We start from the raw sequence: 12,127 nt of genomic DNA, 5'->3' as shown, positions 1-12,127 counted from the left end.
AGGAATGCCAGTGAAGTATAAGTTCTCTAAGAAAAGAAGTTCAAGACCATATTTTGCCAGAAGGTAGAGGAAATTGTCAGTGATTAATAGTGTCATATGACAGAAATAGATCCAAGATAATGAAACTTAGGAAAGTTTATTTTGTTGTGGCCATTACTAGATAATTGATTTCAAAATTGCTGTTTCTGTAGACAGATGAGGACAGAAGACAGATTGTAGGAGGTTAAAAGAATGAAGTAAGCATGTAAGGGGTATATAGCCCACTATCAAAATAAATTTATTCATGTGGCAAAAGATGAGAGTAGAAATATAGCTGAAGTGACTGAGGATTCAATGGGCAGTCTTCTCTCAACCACTAGTGAGATTTATGGTCTATGCAAAGAGAAAGCAGCCAGTAGAGAAGGACAGAGTAAAGACACTAAAAACATAGGATAATTGAAAGATAAATGTCTTGTAAGGGACAGAAAAACATAGATTAGAGAGCAAAACTAGAGGTATCTATTCACCAGGACTCTTGGCTGCAAGTGACAATATACCTTCTCAATGAACTTAGGCCAAAACAAGAATATGTGGATTCACACAACCAGCAAGAGGAGGAGTGTAACTGAAGATGGCTCTACCCAGAGATTTGACACTTCCAGGATCACTGTCTTGTCTCTGCTGTGCTCGACAAGTATGTATCTTCCATACTCTTTCTCATGAAGATAAGCATAGGCTAGTCCCATTCCATGGGCTACTCCTAGTACATATTTTTCTTACTTTTCCATCACAAAAAAGTTTTCTCCTTGTTTCCAGTTAAATGCTATAAAGACTCTTATTAATCCAGTCTGAGCTTTGTGTTCAGACTGATGGTTGAGGAAAGGGAGAAAACAGAGTATTAGGGTCCATGGTCCTCATTAGAAAAACATGCATGGATTAAGGAGAAGCTCTTCTTCACTCTCCCACAAAAGCTATGGCACTTTCACCAACAAACTAGGGAGAAATGAGGGCATAAAAAAACAACCAATGTCAAATTGTTATGGCTAGCCTTGGATAAGAACAGAATCATCTTTTCTGACACCAGGATGGGTGTGTATGTGTGTATACATATATATATATGCATCATATATAAATATATATTTATTATATACATGTATATATATTTTATCTGTATGTATATATACATATATAATGTATTATAGTATACATGTGTGTGTGTGTGTGTGTGTGTGTGTGTGCGCGCGCATGTGTATGTGTGTATGGTTATATGGTTACATGAGGTATGTCACAGGCCAGGAGTTCTCTGAAAGCAGATGCTGAGACAGTTTGGTTTGTAAGATATTTACTGGGGATCAACACCTGTTAAAGGAAAGGAGAAGCTATGTTTGGCAGAGGGAGAAGTGAAACTGTAATGCAGACCTCCATCAACCCAGGAAGAGCTCTAGAGTGAGTGTTGCTAGTCAGAGTTGTCTTGCATCAGATAGAAATGGCTGGACCAAAGTACCTGAGCCTTTATACACCTTTGTTATTTAGTAAATAGATGTGGGCTGCTCCACGAAAAGCATAATCTTAGGTGAGAGCATACTCTCTATAGTTAAGGCAGCCTAGAAAGACACTGACAGCTGAAAGCTACTCTCTGCATTTTCCCAAACTGGGTAGCAGGTCCTTCCTTAAAGAGGGATCCAGATGGTGCATCTCTATGTCTACCATACAAAAGTAGAAGAATGCAGAGCACAGAGGACTTTTAGGGAAGTAAAACTATTCTATATGATACTGTAATTGTGAATAATATCATTATACACTTTTCTAAACCATAAAATGTACACCAAGAGTGAACCCTAATGTAAACAATGGACTTTGAGTGATAATGATGTGTCAATGTAGGTTCATTGATTGTAACAAATGTGCCACTCTGGTGGAGAAAGCTATGCATATTTAGGGGCAGGAGATAAATGGGACATTTCTGTAACTACCTCTCACTTTTTATTTGATCTTAAAACTGCTCTTAAAATAATGAAATCTATTAATAATAATAAAAACAAAAGATTTTTTTTGCAACAAAAAGTTATAACCCAGGCCACAGATCAGAGTGTGGTCATTTTACTATGTCAGTGCCAGTATGGGAGTAGCAAAGGTAATTTAGGCCAAGCTTAGCTGCAATGAATCTATGGAAAATAAATACCCCATTCTAATATAGGTATGTGTAATGAATTAAAACTGCAATAAATTCTGTGACACAACACTCATCAAGAGGTAGAGTCTATTTTCTCCTTTCTTGGATTGAGGCTTCCCTGTGACTGTTTTAATTTCTAGAGTATGTCAGAAGGGGTACTATGTTATTTCCAGGCCTAGCCTTTAAGAGAACATGGTATTCAGGAACCCTGAGGTGTTAAATAAGAAGTCCAATTATGCTTCTGGAGAGGTCACATGAAGAGGCTCTGATATTAGTTGGAGATGAAGAGGAATCCAGCTAAGTTTCAGACTTCCAGCCATCCTCACCAAGGTTCCAGGCATGTGAGTGAAGCTGGCTTGGATTCTTCAGACAAACCTCCAGCTAAATGCTACCAAGCAGCCCAGTTGACACCAACCAGCCATGTTCTGACTTAATATATGACAAAATTGTGTGATATGATAAAACAGTTGTTTAAATCCTCTAATTTCAGGGGTAATTTGATATGCAATAATAACTGGAACAGTATGCACAAGCAGAATCAAGGACATGGCAAGTTCTGGAAGCAGTTAATAGAAGACTGAAGAGGCACAATGCAAGGACAGCCCAAGGAGAATCAAAGATGGACAAAGACTCATAAATAAGCAAATTGGTGAAAGCAACCTGCGATAAATCTGATCTGACTTGTGCTGGGATGAACATCACTGTCATCCAGACTTCTAGTGAAGTAGTAAATGAGATAATCTGCTGATGTTAATACTAGAAGAAAATAAGACAGTCACTTGGAGAAGACAAAGAAACTTTAAAAAACTATGGAGCAACAATGCCAAGAAAAATGCAAGGCATGAATAACAAGGTCACCAGCAAGGGCCCACTGATATCAGATGGCCTAGATGTTATTCCATGTCATCAGCATTTTAATACCCTCTCACGTGATGCTGTGCCACCAAGAATTTTGATTGACTCAGTTGTGGTAGATACCACAGCAGGTCAAAGGAGTGAGGATGTCAAGGGATTGAGAGATGTAGGGATGAAAGTAGCCTAGTTGCAGTAAAATGAGTGAATAAAAAGGCTGAGGTTGTTAGCATCTTGCTAAATGTAAAGATCAGCATCTTAAAGAGTGTTGTAAGAGTTCACTTATCATTCATTTATGTATTCAACAAATACTTAAAATAAATAATATTGGGCACCTACTATGTGCATGTATAATTCAAAGCTGCTTGGTTTCCATGCCTGAGACTAAGAAAGAATAAAAATAAAAAAAAAATGAAATATTTAAGTCTACTTAAGCAAAGTTGAAATTAGAAGACAATATGATCTTCTGCATCATCCATGGGATTGAATTATGTTTTCATTGCCATTAAGAATAAAGGATTTACCACTTCGTAATTATTTCAATGCATTGTAAAAGAAATGGATATAAGGACCCTGTTTGGTTCCCAGCATAGGGTATATATCATATTCATATCATATCATATACAATGTATCATATTTAGAAGAATTTTAAATAATTTTCTAAAAGCTCCAGACAACTTTACAGATGATAGAGAAAACCTGACTTCTGACCACTGCTGTATAATCAAGAATAAATAAACTTTCTGTACTTCAGTGTAATTATCTATGGCAGATAATGATCTTAACTTGACCACTCCTGTTCTGAGCTATCATTTTATAAACACTTATTGACTACCCAAGTATGTGCTAGATGTTAGGCTGAGCCCACAAAAAACAATGATTATTAACACATGTTGCTTATCTTCAAGAAAAGCTTGGTTTAGTATGAGGCATAGGCCTGTAATCAGTTAATCACAATAAAACATGCCAAGTGTTAGGATTATGTACATGTACTGTTCATAGAATGTGTTCAACTAATTAGCCATATTGTAAGAGGAGGAAAAGAAGTTACACTGATTGAATGCCTACTATTTGCTATATACTTTGCATATGTAATCTCATCTATTCTTCACTAAACTTCTACAAAGTAGGTATCGCTTGCCCATGCGCTATGGCTCAAAGAATAAGGTAACTTTTAAATACCTTGGTAGTTATTTAAAAGTGACTAAATAAGGATTTCTCTCTCCAAAGCCCATACTATTTTATTTAATACACAAAGCATCTTGGATATTTTCCTAATACTCAATATCTTCTAGCCTCATAGGGTATTACATTTTTTTGTTTATGCCTATTTCTTAGACTGGATTATAATCTTTTGAGAGTAAGAATCTTGCCTGACTCATCTTTATTTCCTCTTATGCATGCTTATAACATATTAGCTGGTCAACAAATATGCATTTTATAACTTAAAATAAAGTACAAGTTTAACAACAAGATGTTTCCTAGAAGTTCATAATTGGCTTTAACTTATTATTTGTAAGACAAAAAGTGAATGAAAGAGAGGTTGTATGAATGACTAAATGAAAGCATGAATGAAAGACAAATGTGCTCTTGTCTCAGAGAGTTTGCATTTGATGTCTCCCTGTCTGGAAAGGTTTTCCTGCGAATTGTTACATTACTTGCTCCCTCAAAACTTTTTCAGTTCCTAGCTCAAATGTCACCTTATTAGGATAACCTTCATTGTTGACTCTAAGTAAATAGCATCTACCCCTCTAGCTGTTACTTCTATGTCCTTACCCAGCTCCATTTTTTTTCACAACATTTACTTCATCTAACCTGTTATATATTTGCTAGTTCATTCACCTTCACTTCCCCACTAGAGCTCATACCTAATGTGAGCAAGACCCTTTTCTGTACTGCAGCCCCAGTGTTGCAATGCTCTATCTGTGAATGAATAAACTTGACTATTAAACATAGTCATAGAAATCAAATTTCTTCTTACCTTTCCTCTTGTTTAGCCCGAAAAATCAAATTATATCAATCCTTTAAACAGTATTGTGTTCTCAAAGTGTATTCATTCTACCAAAAAAAAAAAAAATTATGAGCCCAGTCAAGATGTCGGAGTAGGTGAGCACTGTGCTTGCCTCCTCTCACAAACACATCAAAATTACAACTAAACTACAGAAAAAACATAATTGAGAATCATTTGAAGTCTAGCTGAACAGAAGTTCTACAACTAAGGACATACAGAAGAAGCCACTTGAGATTAATAGGAGTGTGGTGACTCGAAATGGGCTAGACCTATACCTGCATGTGGCAGTTAAGGATCAGGAGAGATGTCTTGGCTGAAGAAGTCCTCCTTCAGGAGTGATGGTCCCAGCCCCACACAAGGCTTCTTATCCCAGGATTCCAGTGACAGGAAGAAAAGTCCCAACAACTTCTGGCTGTGAAAACTAGTGAAGATTGTGGCTGAGTTAGACAGAGGGCTGTGAGCACGCCACTACCTAATCTTAAAGGGCCCATACACAGACTTACTCACTGATGAACTCACTCTGAGCTCCAGTGCTGGGGAAGCAGCTCAAAACGCTCCAGAGACATATGGGAAGGAACCAAATTGCCTGGCTTCAGGACAAGGGCTGAAGGAGTAGCATTCTCCCAGATAGAAGTGCTAGCAAAAGGCATCGTTCTCTTGTTAAGCCCTTCCTACCGCCGGCATTCAGACCCAGGCAGCTGCCATATCTGAGTCTCCTGGCTAATACCACTCATACTGCCCTGGTGATTCCCTGAGACCTCATCCCACCCAACTCGGGGGCCCACCAGTGCCAGTTCCAGTGGCTTTTCCATATAAACAGCCTGTTTTAGCTCATGCTTCAGACTTTCCTAAAATCTCCCAAAGCTTCACAAAATCCAAATAAGCAGCATCTTGCTTTGGCATGTCTCATACCTCTTGCTGAGCCGCCCCAAGCATGGCACTAGTGGCAGGCAGCCTTGATTCTCAGCTTAGCCTCTCCCAGGCACCTTCAAACCTAGCACAAGTAACAGCCATCTGCAGATCACTTTGTAGCTTATACCAAGTAAACCCAGACAGGGCACAAGCAGGGGCTGATCTTGGCCTGCAACAGAGCTCACTTTCCCCTCCAAAAGGCCCAGAACCAACACATCCAGAAGCCAGCTTCAGACCACATCAGAGAACCACCCAAACACCTCTACAAACAACACACCCAAAGGGGAGACTGGACAGGCACCAGAGCCCTGCTAAAGCAAATTCTGCTCCGTAGAGTCAGCTTCTGCACAACAACTCCTTCACTGTAGTTACAGGCAGTCCTCATGACCAATCAGCCTGAGGCTCAATCCCTCCCATTAAGATGCCAACAGCAACTAAAGCTCAACTATGATAGGAAGGCAATCCACACAAGGGATATACCTAGAGCACCCAGCTCAGGTGACCAGGGAGACTGCAACACTGGGCCCCACAGGACACTTATATAAGTTTGCTGTAAAAAACTGGGACACATAGCAGCTCTACCGAATACATAGAAACAAACACAAGTAGGCAGCCAAAATAGAGAGACAAAAACCATGTCCCAAATTGAAAAAAAAAAAAAAAATAGAACAAAGCTCCAGAAAAAGAACTAAAGAAAATGGAGACAAGCAATACACCAGATGCAGAGTTCAAAACACTGGTTATAAGGATGATCAACGATCTTAGTGAGAATTTCAACAAAAAGATAGAAAATATAAAAATGGGCTAGAAAACATAAAGGTGAACCAGTCAGAAATGAAGAACACAATAACTGAAATGAAGAATACATTAGAGAGAATCAACAGCAGTTTAGATGAAGCTGAGGATCAAATCAGTGATTTGGAAAATACGATAGCAGAAAACACCCTGTGAGAACAACAAAAAGAAAAAAAGAATAAAAAAAAATGAAGATAGTTTAAAGGACCTCTTGATCAACATCAAGTGTATCAATCAGTCATATCAGGGGTGCCAAAAGGAGAAGAAAGAATGCAAGAAATTGAAAACTTATTTGAAGAAATGATGGAAAACTTCCCTAAGCTGGCTAAGGTAATAGACATACAAGCCCAAAAAGCACAGAGAGTCTGCAAGAGACTCACCTCAGATCAAAAGACACACAGACTAAAAGTAAAGGGATGGAAAACGATATTTCATGAATATAGAAACAAACAAACAAAAACTGAGGTAGCAATATTTATACCAGAGAAAATAAACTTTAAAATAAAGGCTATAACAAAAGATGAAGAAAAATTCAGTGATCATATTTCTGTTTATTTATTTCAAGAAATCCAAAACACTGCTTTGAAGGTACATGTGAATCCATTTGTTTATTGAAGCATTGTTTACAATAGCCAAGATATGAAGGCAATCTGGGTGTCCATCAATGGATGAATGAGAAAGAGGAGGTGGTACATATATTAAATGGAATGTTAATTAGCCATAAAAACAAACAAACAAACAAACAAAAACAAATGAAATTTTGCCATCTGTAACAACACTGATGGACCTAGAGGGTACTGTGCCAAGTGGAGTAAGACAGAGAAAGACAAATGTCATATGATTTTACTTATATGGGGAATCTAGAGAATAGGATAAACGAACAAACAAACAAACAAAAACAGAAATAAGCTCATAGATACAGAGAGCATTTTGATGGTTGCTGGTTAGAAGCAAGGATGAGTGAAAAGAGGAGGGAAATAAGAAGTTCAAATTGGTAGTTAAAAATAGTCATGAAGATGTACAACATGGAAAACACAGTAGTATTGTAATAACTATGTATGGTGTCAGATGAGTACTGATTTTATTAGCGTGATCATCCTGATCACCTAGTTTTGGGTATACAGCACAGTGATTAGATATTTATAATATTGTGTGTCAATTGAAATTAAAATATTAAAAAATATATTTTTAAAAAGTTATGATATTGCCTTTTTTTTCTGTCTCTGTGTGCACACACAATGGGGTTTTGTTAAGATGATATGTTGCTATTTTCTCATCTGCAGAATATGGAAATAAAACAAAGCCGTGTCCATTCTCTTCTCAGTAAATTGAAAGGTTAAATGGTGTGCTTCCCACCTACTAACAGGAATGTATTTTGACTCTTCGCCTTTACTTTCCTCCTCTTGACTGCTAGATTTTGGTGGTGGTTTGAAAGTAAAGTGATGTATTGTTTTAGCCACTGTGATATTGTAAAAAGAAAAAGAGGAAATTGAAGGTTAATGTTTACTTCATAGATAAACAAGATAGGTACAAACAACTCAGCTCAGGTTTTTCCTGTCTCCTGCAGATAACTCAATCACATATTTTCACTATAAAAAAAGGCCATTCACAATCTTACACAGGCTTTTTGTTTGTTTTAAAGTACTTGTCTCAAGACAACATTGAAGCATAATATTTAATAATATTCATTGCAGTGGAATTTTATCTTTATGATAATGTTATTTATGATGGCAACCAATTTCATTCCCCAATTCTCTCTGTCTCTAATTACTCAGAAAACCATCCTAACATTGTGATCTTTAAGTGTAGGTCCTATGTGACTAGGATGTTAACAAAATTTAATGCAGAACCTTTGGGATTAAAATAAACTATAAGTTACTGAGCTCACACTCAAAACCAAAATAGTAATAATTCTTTGTATGATGCTCCACATTTATCATTTTATCATCATCACCCTCTGTGTTAAGAATAAGTCAGAATTGGAATTTTCCCCAAATTACAGATGAGATTTCAAGAAGGCCAACAATGTCCTGTGGTCACACAGCTAGAGATAATAAAGCCAAAACTAAAGCCTGGGTCTTTAGATTCTTATGATGTCTTCTACTTGCTCTAAATAGCTTAGGAAAACTGAAATGGTGCCATGAACCATGACTTTCTTCTTTGGACTCTAATTTCTGGATCTTCAAGTCAATAACATGTCACAGTTTGGACCATATCAAAAAAAGTAAGGATTAGTGGAGGCAATTCATAATGACAGAAAGAGTGAAAATCATACCCCTAGAAAGCCAACTCAAGACAGTGACTATCAGGAAGAAAGTCAGAATCATATACTAACCAGAAGGAAGCAGAAGTCTTCAAATAAGCCTGCCAAAGCAGCTGATTTCTGGTCTGGCCAAGCACTTACTCTGAAACCTTCATAGATTCAGCAATAAATCATTGTTTCCCTTAAATTCTTTTTCTGCAATAGAGTTATTTACTTTATGATTAATAGTTTCCTAAAAACATTCATATAAATGTATTTCTTTATCATCTCTCTCTCCCTCCCCTTTCCTCTTTCCCCTTTCCATCTCCTACATCCTTCTACTCTCTCTTTTTACCATAAGCTTTTAATCCTCAGTTTTGCTTAGAGTATTAGTATTCTATTGTTACATTTAAAGTTACCACAAAATTAGCATCTTAAAACAACACAGATTTATTATCTCACAGTTTCTGTAGGACAGAAGTCTAGGCATGGCATGACTTGATTCTCTGCTCAGGATCTCACTGGACTGAAATCAAGGAGCTAGCTGGGGCTGCAGTTTTTACCTGGATTTTCTTCCAGTGTTACTGGTTGTTGACAGGACTCGTTTCTTGAGGCCATAGAACAGAGATGCCCATTTTCTTGCTAGCTGTCAGTCAGGGATTACTCTCAGTTCCTAGAGACTACTCACAGTTCCTTGCCATGGTCCCTCATACCTTTCTTCCAGAGTTGCCAGTGTTAAAGGGTTAATGTGATTAGATTAGGTCCATCAATAGTGCCATATAGCATAAATCAATCACCAGATTAAAATCCATCATAGTCACAGTCCCAGGGATTATGCAGGGCATGCATACAAGGGGCATGGAAAATCTTGGAATTCTGCCCACAACACTTAGCAATAACATACTCATTTGTGTGGCACATAATATGCACAAAATTTTTCCTTTTCTTTTCAAGAGATGACTCTGCCCTTAAAACATTGTTCATTTGTCCTTTGAGAAGGCACTGCTTCTTGGATCTCTCCTAACTCCTTTGTAAACCTCCATGTTTGTTCCTCGTCATCACTAAATCTCTAAGTGCTAGAGCTCCCGAGGCTCTAACCTCTTTTCTTTACGTATGTGCGTTCCCTGGAGATTTTATTCCACCATAGGATTTGAAGTACCATCTATATACAATGGCTCCCTAATTTATCTTTGCAGCTCAGATCTCTCCTCTGGATTCCTAATTCGCATATCCAACTACTTTCTCAATATCACCACTTGCTGTCTAATAGAAATATCAAACTTAAGATTTCTAAAAATAACTTGATCTAAGCTTTCCCCAAACTGTTCCTCTTGAAGTCCTCCTCATCTAAAGACAACTCCCTCATTGTACCAATATCTATGGCCAAAAATTTTAGTGTCTTCATTAACTCCTCTTTCTCTCACAAACTCCAAATCCAATACATTAGCAAAGGTTTTTAGATCTATCTTCAAAGTATATGCAGAATCTAGCAATTGCTTACCTCCACTGCTAACAAGCTACATTGCCTGGGGTTTTGCAGTAAATACTAACTACCCTATTTATTTTTGTCTTTATTCCCCCTTCCTCATTTCAATCTATTCTCTGCAGTGGCTAGAGTGATCCTTTTAAAACATTAAATATATCATGCCACTACTCTGCTGAAAATGTGCCAACAGCTTCTCATCTCACCCAGAGAAAATACTAAAGTCTTCATTTCATGATCTGACCTGCTTTTCTCTCTCATCTCCTGTCACTCAGCTCATCCTTTACTCCACTTCACAATAATTCCCACCCCAATGCCTTTCCTTCACACCAAGCATGTCATGAACATAATAAATATTCAATGGGTATTTGATAAATGAATGAAAAGTATCCAATCGCTTACCCATCAGAGGACATAGATTGTCTTTACATGGCATTTTTTTTTTTAGTGGAAAATACTAAGGTGGAAAGAATAAAATAAGTTAACCTTGTGATCTGCTTTAGAGAATGAGTAAATTCGACACTTATTACATCAGGTGAGGACAAAGGAAGACCTTCACAGAAGAAAGACATTCTAATGACCTATATATTTCCTTTCTTCTCAAGGGCTGTGGAGTAAGTTTGCATCAAGTGTACTCAGCCCGATGGAAACCAGAAGGTGTTTTGCCTCCCTAACCTTCTCTCCAAAAGCCAAACTAGATTCTCATCTCTACATCTTGGTTCTTATGGTGCTCTCTGGCCTACCTTCACCCCAACTTCTCAAATTCCTATCCATCCTTCAGGATCTATCTGAAACACAATCTTCATCATTAAATATTTCTTGATTCTCCCATGTCACATTTGCCTAAGGCCTCTCACAGCACCCTATCTTGGATGGCAATCTCTGTGTATTTTTTTTCCCCTAGGACAATGACATTTATTTAACATATTCAGTATTTCATAATGTACTAACACTTAGATTCTCTTTATTCACTGGTTCTCTAGGCTGCCCAGGAAATGTGACAACTAATAAATAATTGCATCAGCTCCTCTCAATACAGAGCAACATTTTGGAAACCTTGAACTTTGGTGTTGAACACCAAAAGGGTTCAACAATTGCTTTCCCCATTGCATTTTATGAAACAGGTTGCAGGGAGTAGGAAAAGGGCCATATTATTAAAATGACTAGTTGTACAAAAATGGATTTTAAAAAGTCACTGTTCAAAATTGCTTTTTGTAAAATTCACACACATTTATAAGTATCAAATCACCATCCAGCTCGTTTACTTGGATGTTCTTTGCCATGCTGTGGCCGGAGTTTCTTTTAGGGCTAAATTCTGTGAAGGGGCTAATGATCAGTTTGAAAATTCTGGAAGTTTAGGGCCTGAGTTATCCAAATTAATTCCTTGTTCTCCAAGCAATGGCTGCTGATTGGCCTTCTCCAGACCAGCTGGGTGAGTATCTGGGGTGTTTAGATCTTGCTGACTATTCTTCTTCTGAGGAGGAGGTTTCTTCTTCTTCAGTTTATTTGAGTTAGTATTATGTTGCTTATTGTTTACCCCAAAGTGGCCTGCAGAGATGTCACTCTGCAATAAGTTGACCACCAATAGGCTTGTTAGCTTGACATTCTTATTGATCGGGAAGCCTGGATTTTGACCACAGGATATCTGACTTCCATTGGATGCTCCACTGAAAGATGCAT

At 37.6% G+C, this 12,127-nt stretch overlaps 1 pseudogene; it reads right to left on the bottom strand.

The window, feature by feature from the left end:
* Positions 1 to 11,780: 11,780 nt before the first annotated feature.
* LOC102895811 overlaps positions 11,781 to 12,127 on the bottom strand; it is a 2,845-nt pseudogene continuing 2,498 nt past the window's right edge.

The sequence above is a fragment of the Pteropus alecto genome, unplaced genomic scaffold (assembly GCF_000325575.1).
Source record: "Pteropus alecto unplaced genomic scaffold, ASM32557v1 scaffold479, whole genome shotgun sequence".
NCBI lineage: Eukaryota > Metazoa > Chordata > Mammalia > Chiroptera > Pteropodidae > Pteropus > Pteropus alecto.
The sequence above is the reverse complement of the archived record's forward strand: the minus strand, read 5'-3'. Positions and strand labels throughout refer to the sequence as shown.